This window comes from Phocoena phocoena, chromosome 9 (genome assembly GCF_963924675.1).
Source record: "Phocoena phocoena chromosome 9, mPhoPho1.1, whole genome shotgun sequence".
In the NCBI taxonomy this organism is placed as follows: Eukaryota; Metazoa; Chordata; class Mammalia; order Artiodactyla; family Phocoenidae; genus Phocoena; species Phocoena phocoena.
The window spans coordinates 69,477,670-69,501,482 of record NC_089227.1 but is presented as its reverse complement, the minus strand read 5'-3'; the positions used below and the strand labels follow the sequence as shown (position 1 = coordinate 69,501,482).

At 37.6% G+C, this 23,813-nt stretch overlaps 1 pseudogene; it reads left to right on the top strand.

Moving 5' to 3' along the window:
* Positions 1–16,205: 16,205 nt before the first annotated feature.
* LOC136128393 (vacuolar protein sorting-associated protein 37A pseudogene) lies at positions 16,206–17,387 on the top strand (annotated as a pseudogene).
* Positions 17,388–23,813: the final 6,426 nt, after the last annotated feature.

Here is a 23,813-nt window from a genome sequence, read left to right as displayed (position 1 = left end):
AGTAACAAGCCTAAATAGAAGAATCAGCAGAACCATCTAACTAAATGACTCTAACAATCATTTTCAAGACTGGGATGCATATTAGGAAGTTTTAGCAGAGGTCTCGGCTGAAGTTAAATGCTTAATTTTAGAATAACCAATTTTCCAATAAAAGCAAGTGATTGTGAAAACAAAGAGGCAGAACTATACTGGATGATTCCATGGAAACACACAAGTAGATTCCTACCTGCAGACATGCAAAAGGAGGTTTTAACATTCTGCTACCCAGCATATCTCAACACTGCTCAGCTGTGCTTACCTTTCCCCAACTTTCTGCCTTCCTCTCCACAGAATAAATATAATCGGAGGATGAGGAAGTTGGTGATCCGCAGGGACCACAGAGACAGTGCGTTAATGAGAATTGCACCGGGAAATCAGTCCTGCGCTGTCTCCACTCAGAGTCCAGAAGTAGCTCAGCGTGATTCTTCGATTAAAAGTTAATCAAGTGAATAAGGCCCTGCAATACAAAACAGCAAACAAAAGTTAAACATCTCCCCAGGGAAAAGCCGACAAGTCATAAAAAGTTAAAACGTAAAACTGAATATTTACAAATATCATTTACAAACTTACGATTGTTAATGACTCATGCCCATGGCAAGATCACAAGTCCTCAGGGAGGTCAAGCAAAGCTTCTCTTGCTAGAGTGTGCACCAGAACCACCACCTGGGGGTTCGTGGGGGCAGATGCTGAAACACAGACTCTCAGAACACACCCCCTGTGGTGCTGACTCAGAAGGTCTGAGAAGCAGAAGCCCTGGCTTCAGTAATTGAGATAAGTAACCTGAAGGGATTCTGATGGGCATCTAACCTGGACGGCACTGGCAGAGCCAGTTTCCTCACCATTGTCTCACAAGTCTGGAGCCCTCACAATGCAACAGGCTGGCTATTGTTCTGCTGCTTATTTGGGACCTACACTGTATTTGTAAGCTATTCAGGCACTTTGTAATTTCCTTTCACCTTTACAAATGAGATCATCCTAGGCAGAACTAACTTGAGAATAAATATCAGTGAGTAAAGTTTTTCCCATTGCTATTTCCTTCATTCATTTATTAATTCAACAGATAATGAGAAGCTATTATATGCCAAACACTGGAAAAGGTCCTGGAGATTTAATGACAAATAAGTAAGAAATAGCCCCTACTCTCAGGGTGTTCACAGCATAATGTCATTAGTAAGCAAATATAATATAATATGGTGAGTGGCGGGAGGAGAAAAATATAAGGAGCAGAAAGAGGGTTCCTGGCAGTAGGAACAGCATGTACAAAACAGAGTTAAGAGGGAGGCTTAGTATGGTGGGGTGGAGTGTGTCTGTCTGAGGGTGTGTGTCTGGTGCGTGCATGTGCACTGTGGGTGTTAGAGGGAATAACGAAAGATGAGATTGAAGAGAAAGCGGGGGCCAAATTACTCCTCCTTCAAGGTAATCGCATCTTGGCAAAGCCATCTTGGTTCACTCAACAAGAGCCATCATGCAATGGACTCTGTTCACATGAAGATAAAGCTAATATGGCTGCATGTGTTTTTAAGACTCAGAGTCTTCTAACAGCTTAGCACTTCCTGATACAGCAGTTCCTGTGTAAATTTAAGATGTATGACTTTTCTTCCTTTTCCCCATTTGCCGGACGGTTTCAGGAGATGTTGGTACAGTGGATAGTGATCTGTAAAGACAAGTATTGTGTACTTTGGCATGCTACCAATATTGTCATGCGTCTAACTCACAGTAGTCATAGACTTCATAAGTCATGGTTCAACTGTCTACCCAAGGCAATGATCTCTTCTAAGTTTTACATATTCTTTTGGGAGGGAAGCATCAGGTAGAACCTCAATTCCCTTTGAGTGGCTTGTCCCAAATTTAGGAAGCCAAGCTTATCCAGTTCAAGATACAGCTTTTCTGAACTGGAATGAAGATTTGAGCTATAGTTCTAGAAATAAATGACTTGCGTGGAAAAAATGTAGGTGAGATAATCCAGTATGTACAATAGAAAGAAAAGAAAGTGTGAGAGTAAAAGAAACATTTGTCAAGAAGGAAGTAATTGGTGACATTCAAAGGAAGGAGTGATGTTATCCAGGCCAATAAAAGTTAATTGACTCCAAATGAATTGTTATAGGCCATAGATATCAGCCTAGCCTGTGAACTGGATGTATTTACTTGCTCTTCCAGAGCAAATTCACTCGATGCTTCTCTTCCCTACTTTGTGTTCCAGAGGCTGATGTACATGAAGTGCACCAATGGGCTGTGTTGTCTTCTGGCCTCCATTTGGGTCCAGCCAATGGGAGACACTAGTAGATCAAAGTGAGCGAGAGGAGAGTGAGACTAGGTATCTGTTCTCTTGACCATGGTTGGACTTTTTCCCTCTACTAAAGACCACAACACCGTCAAAAAGACTCCTACAGCTGCTTTCTCTCTGGGTTCGGGTAACTTCTCCCTTTGTCTTGTTGCTTCAGACCTAGGGAGGTGGTATTTCCCGACTATTGCTAGTTCTGTTGTGCTGCATCATTCCCTACTGGTTCACTTTGACCTTGCCTACTTTCTATGCATCTTTGTAAACAGTCCTTTCATTAAGCTCTCCTCTATTTCTTGGTTTAAGCGAGTCATTTATTTTTTGTCTGCATCCTGACTGATAGAAGCTGCCACGGACTGCATGCTTCTTCCACTGACTACAGAGAGTTAGCCTGTCTGTTAAAACAGTAACTGTTGTTGTTAACAGATACATAGAAATTACAGTTCACTAAGTGTGTTTACATGTGTTATCTCTTTTTTCACTCGTTATTCATGGCTAATAAAACTCAGACCTCACCGGCTCTACTGGAGTAATAATTATACATAATGAATGTAAATGTGGATATTTACTACCAAATCCAAGTCGAAACCATATTCTTAAGAATTCCAGAACCCAAATGTTGTATAGTCTTTTAAAGCTGCATAAACTGGAGCCTCATTATATAAATTGTCTCTATGTCCTTCATCTGGGTTCCAAGATCTTCAAATTAGCTAATACTTATTTTTCAAGATTTCATTTCTATTGGAAAATTTCTAAGAGCAAGTTGTCAGAAGAGGCAGCATTATGAATCAGAAATTAATCATCAGCTGGTAGATATCTAAGACCATATTTTACAATGATAACTGAATCAATTGAGAATAGAAGTCTGACAAACCAGTTATTTACTGCCATATAGATAGATAAATGACCATATTAACTGTTTCCCCTCTTTTCAACCACTTATTTTTTCTTTATATGGACATAACCCAAATCTCTTTACTATGTCAGTAAGCAAAACCTACAGAATCACTTAAAAATGCAAAATTTTGTAATTCTAAAGAGAGAAGGGCAAAGAGTAACTATATCTATAATAAATTTGATAACCTTCAAGGGATATTCAATTCCCAAAATAAGTAACTCCACAATGAGTATACACAAAATGGAGAAAAGAAATATGCAAGATGTTACCTAATATTTGAGCAGATAGTCTGTGCCTGTATAGTAAGGATATTGTTGTTAAAGTTCTTATGGTAAAATACAGGAAGTTTGGTGGTCTTCCCTCTAAAGTAAGAGAAGATGGATGGGACAAAGTTAGAACTCAACTTAGATTACTTTTAGCAAAGTTGGACTTTCCCCCTGGACCCCCAAACCCTATACCCAGAAAGCCAAAAAGCCTGAATCATTGGATATCAAAAAATGAGATTTCAGGGCTTCCCTGGTGGCGCAGTGGTTGAGAGTCTGCCTGCCGATGCAGGGGACGCGGGTTCGTGCCCCGGGCCAGGAAGATCCCACATGCCGCGGAGTGGCTGGGCCCGTGAGCCATGGCTGCTGAGCCTGCGCGTCCGGAGCCTGTGCTCCGCAATGGGAGAGGCCACAACAGTGAGAGGCCTGCATACGCAAAACAAACAAACAAAAAAAAAAAAAAAAAAAATGAGATTTCTAATTTACAATAACCAAGACATAGAAACAACCTAAATGTCTATCAACAGATGAATGGATAAAGAAGATGTGGTATGCATATACAATGGAATACTACTCAGCCATAAGAAAAGAATGAAATAATGCCATCTTCAGCAACTTGGATGGACCTGGAGATTATCATACTAAGTGAAGTAAGTCAGAAAGAGAAAGACAAATACCATATGATATCACTTAAGTGTGGAATCTAAAATATGACACAAATGAACTTATCTATGAAACAGAAACAGACTCACAGATACAAAGAACAGACTTGTGGTTCCGAGGGGAAGGAATGGGGTGGGGGAGGGATGGATTGGGAGTTTGAGTTTAGTAGATGCAAACTATAATATACAGAATGGAGAAACAACAAGGTCCTACTGTATAGCACAGGGAACTATATTCAATATCCTGTGATAAACCATAATAGAAAAGAATATGAAAAAGAATGTATATATATATGTACAACTGAATCATTTTGCTGTACAGTAGAAATTAACACAACATTGTAAGTCAACTACACTTCAATAAAATTAATTTTTTTTAAAAGTGAGGTTTCTAAAATCCATGTTTACTTCTGATATATGTGTATCAAATATAAAATAATCCCCTCAGCTGAAAAATTGCACACAAGACCCTATCTCCTTTCAGGAGAGAAACCATCGTCATTTGAAGGTATATTCCAGATGTAAAAGAATGAAATCTATGACCTGAATATATGACTTAGAATACTCAGAACCTCAGCTTGAGTGGCTTGCCCCAAATTTAGCAAACCAAACTTAGATTGTTCAAGATAAAGCGTTTCTAACCAAGCTTATCCAGTTTGAGATAAAGCTATTCTAAACCAGAATGATTTGAGCTACAGTTCTAGAAGGAAATAATTTGAGGGTGGAGAGAAGAGCTGAAGGAAATCATACAATACATATACACAATGTGTACAATAGAAAGAAGAGAAGGTATGAAAGAAACATTTGATTTTTCAATAAGGTGGTAATTGGTGACATTCAAGGATGAAACTTAGAAGGGGGATAGTCATGTACCAAACTGTCACAATGAGAGGACAGAAATGAAATGAAGGTAGTAATCACAGTCCACAAAAAGAAGAAATAAGTGGTTGAAAAAGGGAAAACAATTGCTATAGTAGTTGATCTATCTACATAAGCTGGTTTGGCAGATTTTTATTCTTAATTGATTTATCATTATAAAATATGGTCTTAGATATATCTACCTGCTCATGATTAATTTCCAATCATTCAGAAAGTTTCCTTGTGAAAAGGAAAGAGCCCATCCTGGTGCTTCTCTGTACCCCTAGGACTTAGCAGCTAATGCCTGGTAAATGGATGCCCAGACCTTGTTCTCAAGTCAATCACTAATTCAACCAGTGATAGAAAGGGCTAAAGACCAAGGGAAGGTTTCTTCATGTTAGAAGAGAGCTGTGTATTTTTGAAGGCAAAGAAGATGAAGTCAATGGAGGGAAGAAATTGATCATGTTAAAAGAAAGAACTTGATTAAAGAGAGACATGGAAAAAATTCTCAGTGGTGAAGGTCAAAGATCGTACAATAGCCTTCCTCAGTGTTTCTAGGAATTGTTTCCATGCTTACTATCCTCACTCCCATCAATCTTCCTTTCCCCTCAACTTCCTGGTCATTCCTTTTCATTTCTCCTTTTCATCTTCTCTTTGCTTCGCCTTACTTCTCTCTCTCCCAACCAGCTGTAATATAGAAGTAAAATAAAAATAATAATGTTCACGTTTGTAAAATTATATTGTTTTATGACTGTTCTTAAGCTAAAAGTAGGTGAGTTGAATGTTTTATATTTATCTCTCTTTTTTTTTGTATGTAGCTCTAGAATAAATAGCTTTCCTTTAGATAAAAGACGATATAAGAAAAACCTCACCTTAGACTCTTGGAAAAAGAATTTGATTTTTGGTAGAAAGGGGGTAGTTTGTGACAGGAAGCATTATGATATAGTTTAAAACATGGTCTCCAGGGTTAAGCAGAGCAAAGTTGAAATCACAAATCCACCACTTACTGGCTGAGAGATTTGGGCAAATTTCCTCATCTATGAAGTGGTGCTGTTATCTTCCTCTATAAGAGTGGTTCTATAGTCGTAAATGCAGGAATGGTTTTAGCCTAGTACCCAGCACACAGTAAACACTCAGTAATGGTAGCCATTGCCATTATTAGCCGCTTTACATGTCCTAAACTCTCTGAAGAGATGAATTAAGCCAAGAAAATATTCTTCTAGACGTTTAGATTTCTATGGCCCCAGTTTGTACTGGTAAATTTACCAATACCATAATTCTCATTATCCTTCTCTAAGGTCAAAAACAAGAAGAAAAGAGAAAAATGAACTCAAATCCCACCTCCTGCTAAAATGCACAGAATTAACTATGGATTGCAGCCAACTGCCTGAAGCTGTAGCAGTGCTGAAAAAGCAAAAGGTGCTTGTGTTGATTTGACAGTTCAAGAGACAAATAAGCATACCAATTTTAATTTAGCTTCCCAAGTTCACAAGCTGTCAGTCAAGATCACTGTTATGCCAATTATCTGGCATTAAATATTGTTATGATTTCTGATATCAAATTTATAGTAAAACACTATCTTAAGAGTGACATTTCAGTGGAAAATTCCCAGTACTTTCCCTCTGCAATCTGGGCTGGTAAGGTTTAATTAAAACAGCCAAATTACAAACTGCCTCAGAAGGTTTTGTAACAAAATCGCTGGCTGGCCTTTAGTGATAATGGTGTTACAGATCACTGCTTTCTGTCACATGGGCTTGCTTAGATAGGAAAGGATTGGTCATCGATTAGAATAGAAGCCAAGACTTTTTATTGCTGTCATTTCTGCTGCTTTTACTGACAATGAAAGTAGGAGATTTAAAGTTTCAGTTGTTCTCATAAATATGCCCAATCATGGAAAAGCAAAGGGAAGGACTGATACTTTAAAGTTCAGGTATCTGAAAATCTATTGAAGGCTAAATAATATAAAATCTTAAGGACTTCGAATTCTGTTCCAAACACTAACAGAAAAACACAGTGTGGTCTGGGCTCAGGCAAGTCATTGTTGAGCCATCCTGCCCCTGTTTGCCTCTGCAGCTTACTCCCAAGCGCTTACAGAAGAGGAAGAGGCCAGCCGGTGCTTCAGGACTGTTGGGTGAGGATGTAAATAGGACATCAAGGGACTTCCCTGGCGGTCCAGTGGCTGGGACTGTGCACTTCCACTGCAAGGGGCTTGGGTTTGGTCCCTGGTCAGGGAACTGGGATCCTGCATGCTGTGCAGTGCAGACGAATAAATTAAATTAAATTAAATTAACTACTGGTTCTCAAACATTAAAAAAAAAAAAAGAATGTATATTGAATTTTAAAAATATCAAGCTTCTTGCTTCAGCAACAGCTTGTTCCCCTGTGAATGCTCTGGAACTTTTGAGCCAGAAAAGCCTATCTAATGATACTACGTATTATTCCTCTCATCCTAGTGAAGTTAGCTTGCAATCTTGCTAATTAATATCTATTCTTCAGCACCTTTCTTTACTGTTCTTCACACACCTCTGTGTAAGTCTTTCAAGGTTTCCGTCCACTTTTTCAAACTTTTTCAAACAGTTCTCTTCTTTCCTAACCTGCCCAGACTAGCTGCCTAGACACCAACAAAATAGTCCAACTCCACCCTTCTTCATTTCTCTAGCCATAATGCTAGCATCTTACTATAGCTCTGAAATTATATATATTTATAAATTACATGAAGAAGCAATCTCCAATTCAGGTCAAAGTGTGAAAAATAAGCAAAAAAAATCACATTTCTTTGTATTATAGTAAATAGATTTAATGTAACTCCTTTGGAAATATAATATCTAAAAGCTTCTACTCCCATTATTACCACTCAGGAATGTCTAACATGGCATTATATCCTTCTATTTACTCTTTATCAGGACCTCTACTCTTTCAAATCTTTAGAATTAAACTGTGAAAGAAAAATATATTGACAGAATATATTATCACACTCCTTGTTTTAAAAAATATATAAACAAAGCAGTGAGAATTGTCATATTGGTCTATAAAGAGAAATTTTAGTCTAAGAATCTTAAGTACTAGTGTCAAAACTTTCACCCAGTGTCTAGTAAGAGTCACTCAATTATTCAAGCAATACATGTGAAAAGATTTTTGATTGACAATGGACACTAAATTACTATAAAACTTTCACCCATTAGTAAAATAGTTGCCCATTTGGAGTTTCATCACCAAACCTATTCATATTTTACTTTCTCCTGTAGTCATAAACAGGTCACAGAGACAGCTCTGGAACTATACTGCCTGGGTTTGAACTTGTCAGTTCCTATTAACTGTGTGACTATAGGCAAATTTCTCAACTTCTCTGACCCTCAGATTCCTCATCAGTAAAATGATGATGGATAATAATAACACCAACAATATAGAGCACTTGTGGAGATTAAATGAGTTAATATGTGTAATGTAGTAGAACTCTGCCAGGCACTAACTAAGCACTCCATCAAGACTAGCCTGATACTCTAGGATGTGAGTGCCATAAGGGTAGGAACTTGGGCTCCACTGTGTCTGTATCTGGGGTCCTGGGACAGTGCCCAGCACAAAGTAGGTGCTCAATAAATATTTGCTAAATGAATAAACCAGAACATTCAACTGTAAAAATAGGTTACAAAATCATTTTCCTTCATCATTTTTCATTTATTCACTTAATATTTATTAAACACCTATTGTGTACATTTCCCCAATACATTTCTGTTAATGAAATCCATACAAACAAGGAAAGAAAGTAATGGGAATATGGACTCTACCAACACCAGGTAATATGACTAATTACAAATTCTGCCAGCATCTATTAATTCTGTAAGAAAACTTGGAGTTTAAGCAATTTCTTATGGCTCCAAGTTGTAGACCTAATTAACTCAAATTTTTAAAAAATGTATTGAAGGTTTTCATTCCCAGTAACTACAACCTAAATGCATTTCCCCTCTATTCGTCCTTGAAATACAATTGAAATAGTTAATTCTATCTTTCATAAGATTTTCCCCCAGTTTTGGTGAGAAATAATTGATATACATCACTGTATAAACTTAAGGTATACAGCAGGATGGTTTGATTTACATATATTCTGAAATGATTACAATAGATTCAGTTAACATCTATCTTCTCATATACATAAAATAAAAAGAAAAGAAAGAAGGAAAGAAAAAAGGAAAAAATTTTCTCTTTGTGATGAGAATTAGGATTTAGTAACATTCCTATATATCATACAGCAGTGTTAGCCATAGTCATCATGTTGTATTGGATATATCACATCCTTAGTACTTATTTACCTTATAACCGGAAGTTTGTACCTTTTGACCACTTCCTTCCTCCAATTTTTCCTCCCCCAATTCTTTACCTCTGGTAACCACAAGTCTGACTCCTTTTCTATGAGTTTGGTTTTTATTTTGTTTTGCTTTGCTTTGTTTTCTTTTTAGATTCCACATATAATTGAGATAATACAGTATTTGGCTTTCTCTGTCTGGTATATTTAGCATAACACCTTCAAGGTCCATCCAAGTTGATGTGAATGTTAGGATTTCCTCATTTTTTATGGCTAAGTAATATTCCATTGTATATATATATATCATAACTTTTTTATACATTCATCTGTTGTTGGGCACTGAGGTTGCTTTCATATCTTGGCTATTGTAACTAATGCTGCTATGAACACAAGGTTGCAGATCTTTTTGAGTTAATGTTTTTGTTTCCTTTGGATATATTCCCAGAAGTGAAATTGCTGGATCATATGATAGCTTTGTTTTTAATTTTTCGAAGAACCTCCATACTGCTTTTCCTAGTGGCTGCATTAATTTACATTCCCACCAACAGTTCACAAGGGTTTCCTTTTCTCGACATCCTTGCCAGCATTTGTTATCTCTTGTCTTTTTGATAATGGCCATTCTAACAGGTATAAGGTAATATCTTACTGTGGTTTTAATTTGCATTTTCCCAATGACTAGTGATGTTGAGCATCTTTTCATGTACCTATTATATATCTTATTTGAAGAAACGTCTATTCATGTCCTTTGTCCATTTTTAAATTTGGTTATTTGTCTTTTTGCTGTTGAAACATATCACAAGATTTTTTAGATATAGAAAATCTGGTTGGTGCACTATGATTTACTTCACTATTTGGTATTTCTTCATCCATATGTAAATAAGTAAAAATTGTTGTAGTATTTGCTGCTCATGTAGAGTTGGCTTACAAAATGCACACCAGTCAGAAAGCCCTTAATCCTATATACCAAGTTAATTTAAATATGTATTTTTAACTATATACAGTTTGAGCGACAGAAAAAGAATTAGAATATGTCTCTCCAAACTGACAATGTCTTCTAGACATCAAAAATGTGTGGAGGAAACTTGCATAAGCCTCTTAGATAGCCTCATCCACCAAAGGCCAGACAGCAGAAGCAAGAAGAGCTACAATCCTGCAGCCTGTGGAACAAAAACCACATTCACAGAAAGACAGACAAGATTAAAAGGCAGAGGGCTATGTACCAGATGAAGGAACAAGGTAAAACTGCAGAAAAACAATTAGATGAACTGGAGATAGGCAACCTTCCAGAAAAAGAATTCAGAATAATGATAGTGAAGATGATCAACGACCTTGGAAAAAGAATGGAGGCAAAGGTCAAGAGGATGAAAGAAATCTTTAACAAAGACCTAGAAGAATTAAAGAACAAACAAACAGAGATGAACCATACAATAACTGAAATGAAAACTACACTAGAAGGAATCAACAACAGAATAACTGAGGCAGAAAAACGGATAAGTGACCTGGAAGACAGAATGGAGAAATTCACCACTGCAGAACAAAATAAAGAAAAAAGAATGAAAAGAAATGAAGACAGCCTAAGAGACCTCTGGGACAACATTAAACACAACAACATTCTCATTATAGGGGTCCCAGAAGGAGAAGAGAGAGAGAAAGGACCTGAGAAAATATGTGAAGAGATTATAGTCAAAAACTTCCCTAACATAGGAAAGGAAATAGTCACCCAAGTCCAAGAAGCACAGAGAGTCCCATACAGGACAAACACAAGGAGAAACACACCGAGACACATAGTAATCAAATTGGCAAAAATTACACAAAGAAAAATTATTGAAAGCAGCAAGGGGAAAATGACAAATAACATACAAGGGAACTCCCATAAGGTTAACAGATGATTTCTCAGCAGAAACTCTACAAGCCAGAAGGGAGTTGCATGATTTACTTAAAGTGATGAAAGGGAAGAACCTACAAGCAAGATTACTCTACCCGGCAAGGATCTCATTCAGATTCGATGGAGAAATCAAAAGCTTTACAGACAAGCAAAAGCTAAGATAATTAAGCACCACGAAACCAGCTCCACACAAATGCTAAAGGAACTTCTCTAAGTGGGAAACACAAGAGAAGAAAAGGACCTACAAAAACAAACCCAAAACAATTAAGAAAATGGTCATATGAACATACATAATAATAATTACCTTAAATGTGAATGGATTAAATGCTCCAACCTAAAGACACAGGATCGCTGAATGGATACAAAAACAAGACCTATATATATACTGTCTACAAGAGACCCACTTCAGACCTAGGGACACATACAGACTGAAAGTGAGAGGATGGAAAAAGATATTCCATGCAAATGGAAATCAAAAGAAAGCTGGAGTAGCAATACTCATATCAGATAAAATAGACTTTAAAGAATGTTTCAAGAGACAAGGAAGGACAATACATAATGATCAGGGGATCAATCCAAGAAGAAGATATAACATTTATAAATATATATGAACCCAACATAGGAGCACCTCAATACATAAGTCAACTGCTAACAGCTATAAAAGTGGAAATCGACAGTAACACAATAATAGTGGGGGACGTTAACACCTCACTTACACCAATGGACAGATCATCCAAACAGAAAATTAATCAGGAAACACAAGCTTTAAATGACACAACAGACCAGACAGATTTAATGAATATTTAGAGGACATTCCATCTCAAAACAGAAGATTACACTTTCTTCTCAAGTGCACATGGAACATTCTCCAGGATAGATCACATCTTGGGTCACAAATCAAACCTCAGTAAATTTAAGAAAATTGAAATCATATCAAGCATCTTTTCTGACCACAATGCTAGGAGATTAGAAATCAATTACAGGGAAAAAAACATAAAAAACACAAAAACATGGAGGCTAAACAATACGTTACTAAATAACCAGGAGATCACCAAAGAAATCAAAGAGGAAATCAAAAAATACCTGGAGAGAAATGACAATGAAAACACGACGATCCAAAACCTATGGGATACAGAAAAGCAGTTCTAAGAGGAATGTTTATAGCTATACAAGCCTACCTCAAGAAGCAAGAAAAATCTCAAATAAGTAATCTATCCTTACACCTAAAGCAACTGGTGAAAGAAGAACAAACAAAACCCAAAGTCAGCAGAAGGAAAAAAATCATAAAGATCAGAGCAGAAATAAATGAAATAGAAACAAAGAAAACAATAGCAAAGATCAGTAAAACTAAACGTTGGTTCCTTGGCAAGATAAACAAAACTGATCAACCATTAGCCAGACTCATCAAGAAAAAGAGGGCGAAGACTCAAATCAATAAAATTAGAAATGAAAAAGGGGAAGCTACAACAGACACGGCAGAAATACAAAGCATTCTAAGATATTACTACAAGCACCTGTATGCCAATAAAATGGACAACCTGGAAGGAATGGACAAATTCTTAGAAAGGCATAACCTCCAAAGATTGAACCAGGAAGAAATAGATAATATGAATAGACAAATCGCAAGCAATGAAATTGAAACTGTGATTTAAAATCTTCCAACAAACAAAATTCCAGGACCAGATGGCTTCACAGATGAATTCTATCAAACATTTAAGAAGAGCTACCACCCATCCTTCCCAAACTCTTCCAAAAGACTGCAGAGGAACACTTCCAAACTCATTCTATGAGGTCACCATCACCCTGATACCAAAACCAGACAAGGATGTCACAAAGAAAGAAAATTACAGACCAGTATCACTGATGAATATAGATGCAAAAATCCTCAGCAAAATACTAGCAAACAGAATCCAATAACACATTTAAAGGATCATACACCATGCCCAAGTGGGATTTTTCCCAGAGATGCACGGATTCTTCAATATACACAAATCAATCAATGTGATACACTATATTAAAAAATTGAAGAATGAAAACCATATGATAGGGCTTCCCTGGTGGCGCAGTGGTTGGGAGTCCGCCTGCTGATGCAGGGGACGCGGGTTTGTGCCCCAGTCCAGGAGGATCCCACATGCCGCAGAGCGACTGGGCCCGTGAGCCATGGCCACTGAGCCTGCGTGTCCAGAGCCTGTGTTCCGCAGCGGGAGAGGCCACAACAGTGAGAGGCCCGCGTAACGCAAAAAAAACCCAAAAAACAAAAAAACAACATATGATCATCTCAATAGATGCAGAAAAAGTTTTTGACAAAATTCAACACGCATTTATGATAAAAACTCGCCAGAAAGTGGGCATAGAGGGAACTTACCTCAACATAATAAAGGCCATATATGACAAACCCACAGCAAACATCATTCTCAATGGTGAAAAACTGAAAGCATTTCCTCTAAGATCAGGACAAGACAAGGATGGCCACCCTTGCCACTATTATTCAGCATGGTCTTGGAAGTCCTAGCCACAGCAATCAGAGAAGAAAAAGAAACAAAACAAATACAAATTGGAAAAGGAGAAGTAAAACTGTCACTGTTTGCAGATGACATGATACCATACATAGAGAATCCTACAGATGCCACCAGAAAACTACTAGAGCTAATCAATGAATTTGGTAAACTTGCAGGATACAAAATTAATGCACAGAAATCTCTTGCATTCCTATACACTAATGAAGAAAAATCTGAAAGAGAAATTAAGGAAACACATGTACCACTGCAACCAAAAGAATATAATACCTAGGAATAAACCTACCTAGAGAGACAAAAGACCTGTATGCAGAAAACTATAAGACACTGATGAAAGAAATTAAAGATGATACCAACAGATGGAGAGATATACCATGTTCTTGGATCAGAAGAATCAATATTGTGAAAATGACTCTACTTCCCAAAGCAAACTACAGATTCAATGCAATCCCTATCAAATTACCAATGGCATTTTATATGGAACTTGGACAAAAAATCTTAAAATTTGTATGGAGACACAAAACACCCCAAATAGCCAAAGCATTCTTGAGGGAAAAAAACGGAGCTGGAGGAATCAGACTCCCTAACTTCAGACTATACTATAAAGCTACAGTAATCAAGACAATATGATACTGGCACAAAAACAGAAATATAGATCAATGGAACAGGATAGAAAGCCCAGAGATAAACCCACACACCTATGGTCACCTAATCTATGACAAAGGAGGCAAGGATATACAATGGAGAAAAGACAGTCTCTTCAATAAGTGGTGCTGGTAAAAGTGGACAGCTACATGTAAAAGAATGAAACTAGAACACTCCCTAATACCATACACAAAAATAAACTCAAAATGGATTAGAGACCTAAATGTAACACCAGACACTATAAAACTCTCAGAGGAAAACATAGGAAGAACACTCTTTGACATAAAGCACAGCAAGATCTTTTTTGATCCACCTCCTAGAGTAATGGAAATAAAAACAAAAAGAAACAAATGGGACCTAATGAAACTTCAAAGCTTTTGCACGGCAATGGAAACCATAAACAAGACCAAAAGACAACCCTCAGAATGGGAGAAAATACTTGCAAATGAAGCAACGGACAACGGATTAATCTCCAAAATTTACAAGCTGTTCATGCAGCTCAATATTAAAAAAACAAACAACCCAATCAAAAAATGGGCAGAAGACTTAAACAGACATTTTTCCAAAGAAGACATACAGATGGCCAAGAAGTACATGAAAAGCTGCTCACCATCACTAATTATTAGAGAAATGCAAATCAAAACCACAATGAGGTATTACCTCATACCAGTTAGAATGGGCATCATCAGAAAATCTACAAACAACAAATGTTAGAGAGGGTGTAGAGAAAAGGGAACCCTCCGGCACTGTTGGTGGGAATGTAAATTGATACAGCCACTATGGAGAATAGCATGGAGGTTCCTGAAAAAACTAAAAATAGAATTACCATATGATCCAACAAACCCACTACTGGGCATATACCCAGAGAAAAACATATTTAACAGGACACATACATCCCAATGTTCATTGCAGCACTATTTACAATAGCCAGGTCATGGAAGCAACCTAAATACCCAACGACAGACGAATGGATAAAGAAGATGTGATACATATATACAATGGAATATTACTCAGCCATAAAAAGGAACTAAATTGGGTCATTTGTTGAGACGTGGATGGATCTAGAGACTGTCATACAGAGTGAAGTAAGTCAGAAAGAGAAAAACAAATATCGTATATTAACGCATATATGTGGAACCTAGAAAAATAGTACAGATGAACTGGTTTGCAGAGCAGAAATTGAGACACAGATGTAGAGAACAAACGTATGGACACCAAGTGGGGAAAGTGACGGGGGGATGGGGGTGGTGGTGGGATGAATTGGGAGATTGGGATTGACATGTATACACTGATGTGTATAAAATTGATGACTAATAAGAACCTTCTGTATAAAAAAAAAGTGTGAATAATTTGTTATATTTTACTCACTCATAGAAAGTATTCCTTGAGCACTCACAATGAGCCAGGCCCTCTGTTACATACAGGGAATAAAAGACGATCTAGCTCATATTATAGAGAGCGTTTTATATTTGTATTCCAAATTTTATTATTTTAGCTTCTAAGATTATACAATTTGATTTACCTTCATTGTCCTAAGAACATTAAAATAAAACCTTATCTGAAAACTTCAGTTTATCGGCTGGTTGGGCCGTCAGGGCCGTGAAGGTAGGACTGCCAGTCCCGGGCGGCGAGTTCCCTGTCTCCAGCTGTCCCCAGTCAGAGCATGGCCCCCTGAGCTAGGACCCCTGGCTGGCTTGCTTAGAGAAGACGCGGCTCCCCAGCACTTGAGCTGGGGCATCCCTGCCCGCTCCCCCTCTGTCCCTGCCCGTTCCCCCTCTGTTGCTGGAGAACCGCCGCGCTGAGCAGCTGGGAGAAGCAGGCCAGAGCCTTCTAGGGCCTCGGGCCCGGGCACCCGTGGAGGATGAGCTGGCTCTTTCCCTGACCAACAGCACCTCCTCCCCTGTGGTGGGGCCCCCCGGTGGTCTCCCCAGCCCAACAGCAGAAGCAACACCTGATCGAGTCCCTCTGAAACGCACACTCCAGTGTAGCCGAAATACAGAAAGATGTGGAATACAGGTTACCATTCACTGTAAACACCCTGACAATTAGTATTAATATATTGCTTCCTCCACAATTTCCTCAGGAAAAACCAGTGATCAGTGTTTATCCACCAATACGACATCACTTAGTGGATAAACAAGGAGTTACCTCTTCATTAGGAAACAATTTTAACAATGCGCTCAGACCTTGGGAAAATTATTCGGAGTCTATTGGATGAGTTTTGGAAGAATCCTCCAATTTCAGTTCCTGCTTCAACAGCATTCCCATACCTGCACAGTAACCCAGGTGGGATTCCTCCTTATGCTTCTCAGCATTTTCCATTTCTTCCTCCATATTCCCCACAAGAAGCTACCAGGACTATCAGTTCTTTATCTGTTGCTGACACTGTTTCCTCTTCAACAACGTTATACAACAGCCAAACCCGCTCTGCTGCTCCTTCATTTGGTGTGCTTTCAAATCTGCCATTGCCCATTCCCACAACAGACACTTCAGCACCGATAAGCCAAAATGCTTTTGGTTACAAGATGCCTGATATCCCTGATGCATTTCCAGAACTAAGTGTATCACAACTTACAGATATGAATGAACAAGAGGAGGTATTACTAGAACAGTTTCTGACTTTGCCTCAACTAAAACAAATTATTACTGACAAGGATGACTTAGTAAAAAGTACTGAGGAACTAGCAAGAAAAAATCTCCTTTTGGAGCCCAGCTTGCAAGCCAAAAGGCAAACTGTTTTAGATGAGTATGAATTACTTACACAAATGAAATCAACTTTTGAAAAGAAGATGCAAAGGCAACACGAACTTAGCAAGAGCTGTAGTGCGAGAGTGTCCAATAGGCAAGATTGAAAGTAGCTGCACATGAAGCTGAGGAGGAATCTGATAATATTGCAGAAGATTTCTTGGAGGGAAAAACTGATATAGAAGATTTTCTCAGTAGCTTCATGGAAAAGAAAACAATTTGCCACTGTAGAAGAGCCAAGGGAGAGAAACTTCAACAAGTGATAGCAATGCACAGCCAATTTCATTCTCCACTGTAGATTTTCCTGAAAACATGAACTGCCAAGAGAGGAATGGGACACAAAACTAAGCACATTTATGTTTATGATTTGAAAATTGGCATTTCATCACAGTGGCTGAATTCATAGATAAACTATATAGATTGTATACAGAACTGAGACTAATTTTGTACAGATTAGAATGATTGCTATGATCTTTGCTTTGAGAAATTTTTCTGCACTAAAAAATGTTTATTTATTGTTGATAAATCCTATCATATTTAAGTTCCACTGCTGTTCATCTCTTACTATTGATTAAATACCTATGCATGTCATTTTAGCTAGTTTCAATATTTTATAAAATTACTTCATTTAAATTTGTAATTTTAATTTGAAACTGCCTCATTGCTTTATCAAGAATGGTTTATATTTTTTCCTCTCAACATTTTTTGAAAAATTACCATTTCAACTGTAGAAAAACTCTTATTCTTCCTGCTTCTTTCTGGATGATAAAACTTTCAAAAATAATTTGTTTTTAAATATTCACAGTGTCAGGAAACAGCAAACCTGTCAATGTGCCATCTCAAGGAAGTAACTTTTAATACATACAATAAATCAAAAGAATAAACCAGCTGTTTTTACAAACAAAAACAAAACAAAACAAAAAAACTTCAGTTTATCCAACCATCTACGAATCGTTTCAAAGCATTTGAAATTATCACAAGCCAAAGGAAACTATTAGTTTCATTAACTCACAAGCCTGAATATCTGTGTCAAAATAGTCTCTTACAATAGAATTTTTGTCTATTTTTATATTTATGGATTTGAGAGAAAAGAAAAACTTAAAATTGATTAACTTTAATAAATATACACTAACTGGAGGGCGCATGTGGGGCTTATAGCGTGAGGACCTATAGTCACATTGCTGACTGGCAGGGTAGTGAAGTAGGGCTATGGTTCTTAGAAAATGTTTATGAGTTCTTTAGTAAATAAATAACCATTTGTCATTAACATATTCATTGGTACTATTCAAAAACTCTATGGTTTTCCAAATGCTTTTGAAAATAGCTTATTGGACTAAAGGACTTCATTCAAATAAGCTGTTCATTTCCTTTGTTTATATGATTAATATTCATATCAAACACATTTTTCTTAATGCAAAGACATAAAAATTCTGACTACAGGTCAGAATTATCATCGATTCCAATGAAGTCTGTTAATGAGGTATTTATTTTTGTGCAGAGTACTATTCAAACCATTAATGTACATCCCAAGTAGTTCATGGAGGCTTTTTTATTATGCAATCAAGCATATTCATAGGGACAACATGCCGTTGTCTGTTAACCATGTCTCTTTATTTACTCATTGATTTATGAAGTGCAGTACATTGAAAAGGCTCTCTTAGGAATTATGGGAAATTACTAAGCTTCCTCTGCATAGTGTTTCTCATTATACTCCAACAAGAGTTCACAGAGAACTCAATTATGTAAACTAAAGATTAACATTTGTGTCCAAGTGATGACAAAAAGCTTGGTAAATCCAGTCTGAATTTCAATTAATTCAGAGAAAAAGAAACTCATCCAATGTTTGATTGATCATGTAGACCGGTGGTTGGTAAGCTTTTGGAGGTTCAAAGACTGCTTTGAGAATTTAGTGAAAGTTATGGATTTTCCCTCCTGAAAATCTGGACCAGGTGAAGAACTTATGGTGGAGAAGAAGAAACAGTGATTTTTCACTTATCAACCAGTGATATTGTATGTTATTAGACAGTCTCCTACTGCCAATGCCTTATCATTTTCTGAGCTCTAACGGTTTCTACCAGTATATTTATTAAACAAGTTCTACTGAACCACAAGTTCATAATTATAACTTGAAAATAAGTTCATGCCCCAGAGGTTTGCTTTACTCCTACTCTTACCTAAAAGCCTCCACAATTCAGCACAGAAAGTACAGAAAGGTAAGGTTCCTAAGATATCTTACCACTGAGATAAGTATTGAGACCCTTTGGCCCTCTCGGGGTAGAGACTTCACATCTATGATTCTATTCCTGCCCTTTTAGAAGTCCACACTCTTCCACTGTCATCAATTTCCCCCACTCTGCCCAATACATCCCTGAATCTGACCCAGCACACAACCCTACCTTCCCTTCCAAATGTTGCTCTTGAATTCTCTAAAATTCCTCATCAGTAAACACTGTATCTTCAATGTCTTCTCTGAACATTCCCTTCTCTTTGCCTTAAATGAAACCAGGTTACCTCCTAACAGCATTGCTTTTTCTGTAATCTGCTCAAGTAGAGGTGATTTTTTTCCCCTCTCACATTGCACATACAAAAGGGTTAGAAGGTAGATTATCCTCCATGCTTTCCATTGCAACATCAAATCATTTCCCCCTTCCTTCTATGAATTTGAAGCTCATGCCAGCCCGCTATACTAGCTGCTCTACCTCCTCAATGCTATCATATTCTTATCGCCTAGTTACCCCACTCCTTCTTTGACAGGATTAGATCCTAGATCCTAGACCAGTCTTCCTTATCATTCCGACTTCTGTCATTATTCTTAGTGATGATGACATCCATACAGATGACCCATCACACACCTCAGTGTCTCAATTTCTCAACCCACTCAATTCCAGAGACTTTTTCTTCCACAGCATCTCAGCCAGCCATTCCCATAATCTGTTTCAAACATCCCATATCTACTCCCACCTTCCATTTCTTTGAGCTCACTTATTCTCTTAACAACCTCCTCCACTGCTACAATTTTCAATGACCCTTCTATCTATTGCTAACATACCCCTGTTCTGTCTTCAGCTATCTGTTTTGGTAATCATCAAGACTATCACTCCCTTTATGCTTTCACCTTTGAGTGTACAATCCTAACAAAACCCTGGTTGAACCTGAATAGCCTCTTTTCCTGTATCTTGGTGATGCTAGAGCACCACTTAAATTCATGAATACATATCTCAAATGGGCATGCAACACATCCTGGAAAGTCTACAGTGTTTCCCTAGTAAGCTCACTTTCCCACTCTCTAAGACAATTATTTCATACCTCTTCCCTCTCAAAAAACCTCCTACACCCCCTTCCCTTTTCATTCTCAGTTGATGACCTTGACTCTTGACTTTTTGAGGAAACAGATGTTATTAGATGGGAACACCCTCACATTCTCACCTCCATATGTGAAACCTACCTGTGTTAATACCTGTTTCTCCATCCTTCCTCCTGTTACAGTGGAAGGTGTGTCTCTCTGCCTTCAAAGGCTCATCTTTCCTTTGGACTCCAGTTCCCATCACATCACTCTTTCAAGTTAGACAGGCTGCCCTCTCACAAATCTCACAGACTGGTGAAGACAACTATAGGCTGGTGAATCCTAAATGCCAGAAGAAGCAATGCTCTGTCTAAACCACAATCCAAACCCTAATACACTCCCCAAAGGATCCTGTCTGGCCCTAATTATGGAGCCACTCCAAGAAACAATCCCTGTGTACCAGCCATGTGTCAAATCTGGAACCCTTGCCATGATTACTTTGTTTTTCCCCATCCCTGGCTAGGTACCCATTCTGTATAGAAATGGACAAGGGAGCCCAGTGTCTCCTGTGACCTGGGGGCTAAGGCACCAATCTTTCCTCCTTGGAAGGCTACATAAATATTTTGACTAACCTTTACAATTTTTAATTCTCATTTTGTAGGGCGACGATCTGTCCATGTACTTTCTAAAGTCTTTCAATACTTGTTAGACTCAGGAACTTTAGAGTGAGTGAGGAGATTAGAGATTATTCATTTAACTCCCATTTTAAAGCCTCAGCAAATCAAAGTGACTTGGCTAAAGTCACACTTTTGATACTAGTGAACCCAGTATTGGAATCATGTTCTTTAAGACAGAAGCTATTTCTACTGTGCTACTTGTGATTGTGAGCTCCTTGGAGTAATAATACCTTAGAAGTATTATTATGTAAGCATCTGACCAAAAGAATATGAAATAGATTTATGGATTCATGTAGTAGATTCCATACAGATACCCAAAAGAGATCCATAATTACAGACTGGAAACCACTCATCCGTGTGTAAAATTAACAATATTCCAGGAGTGGACTAGCTCATTAACTACATTGTATATTGCTTCTCCTGAACAGTAAGCTCTTTCATGGCCTTATTGTGAAAGGAAACCCAATTCTAAAGAACTCTGGCCTTAGAAGCTGCCTCCATTAGACAGCTGGACATATCTGGAGATAGTTACCCTCGGTTTCCTTTTTGTTTTTATGAAAACCTAGGAAATTGTAAAAAAATTAATCTCATTTTATAATTCATCATCAGCGACCAATTTAACAACCACATACTGAGTACCTGCTACTGTCAGAAAATGTGCTAGACACTGAGTTTACAGAGATAGCTGTGATGTAGCTCCAGCTCTTGGGAACCCATGATTCTGCATAGAGACCCTCATAAAACATTGGTGTAGTGCAGTCACCCAAGAGGGCTAGCACAAGTGATTTGCTATTAATAACAAAGTACTGAAGTTGGTGAAATTTTTACTTTAAAAGATTAGAATGGATTTGGTTATCCTTATAATAACTTTGTACTCATTTACTGACATCATGATACACATTCTTGAGTAGGAATAGAAGGGATAGAGTTACGATTCATCTGGATAAATCCATGGAGGTGTGCCAGCAAATGAAAATCACTATCATGTGTTAAAGTAGAAAAAATTGTTGACAAGCTCTAGCCTAGATCTAGTGGGAGAGGGAAACAGGCAGACAGACAATGATTACAGGATAGTCCATTAGGTGCAGTCATAAGCACTTGATGTAAACACAGGATGCTGTGGGCAGGCAGAGAAAGAGAGGGGTCACACAATTGCCAGAGCAATCCTGAGGAAAACGAACAAAGCAGGAGGCATAACCCTCCCAGACTTCAGACAATACTACAAAGCTACAGTAATCAAAAGAGTGTGGTATTGACATAAAAACAGACATCTGGATCAATGGAACAGAATAGAGAGTTCGGAAACTAAACGTACACACCTATGGCCAATTAATCTTTGACAAAGGAGGCAAGAATATATGACGGGAAGAAGATAGTCTCTTCAGCAAGGGGTGTTGGGAAAGTTGGACAGCTGCATGTAAATCAATGAAGTTAGAACACACTCTTACACCATACACAAAACTAAACTCAAAATAGCTTAGAGACTTAAATATAAGACATGACACCATAAAACTCCTGGAAAAGAACATAGGAAAAACATTCTCTGACATAAATTGTACCAATGTTTTCTTAGGTCAGTCTCCCAAGGGAATAGAAATAAAAGCAAAAATAAACAAATGGGACCTAATTAAACTTACAAGCTTTTGCACAGCAAAGGAAACCATAAACAATATGAAAAGACAACCTATGGAATGGGAGAAAATATTTGCAAATGATGCAACTGACAAGGGCTTAATTTCCAAAATATACAAACAGCTCATACAACTCAATAACAAAAAAACAAACAACCCAATCAAAAAATGGGAACTAAGAACTAAAGAGACATTTTCCCAAAGAAGACATACAGATGGCCAACAGGCACATGCAAAGATGCTCAACACTGCTAGTTATTAGAGAAATGCAAATCAAAACTACAATTAAGTATTACCCCACACCAGTCAGAATGGCCAATATTAAAAAGTTTACAAATAATAAATACTGGAGTGGGTGTGGAGAAAAAAGAACCTTCTTAACACTGTTAATGGGAATGTACAGCCACTATGGAAAACAGTATGGAGGTTTGTCAAAAAACTAAAAATAGAATTGCCATATGATCCAGCAATCCCACTGCAGGGCACATATCCAGACAAAACTATAACTCAAAGAGATACATGTATCCCTATATTCATAGAAGCACTATTCACAATAGCCAAGACATGGAAACAACCTACATGTCCACTGACAGATGAATGGATAAAGAAGATGCGGTACATATATACAATGGAATATTACTCAGCCATAAAAAAGAACGAAGTAATGCCATTTGCAGCAACATAGATGGAACTAGAGATTTTCATACTAAGTGAAGTAAGTCAGAAAGAGACAAATACCATATGATATCACTTACATGTGGAATCTAAAATATGACAGACATGAACTTATCTATGAAACAGAAACAGATTTGCAGACATAGAGAACAGACTTGTGGTTCCCAAGGGGGAGGAGAAGGAAGGATGGAGTGGGAATTTGGGGTTAGCAAATGCACACTGTTATATATAGGATGGATAAACAACAAAGTCCTAATGTATAGCACAGGGAAATATATTCAATATCCTGTGATAAACCATAATGGAAAAGAACATACAAAAAGAATGTATATATAAGTATCACTGAATCACTTTGCTGTACAGCAGAAATTAACACAACATTTTAAATCAATTACAATTTTTAAAAAGATTCTAAAAGGGTATTTTTTTTTTAAAAAGACAGAAAGGGTCAGAGAAAA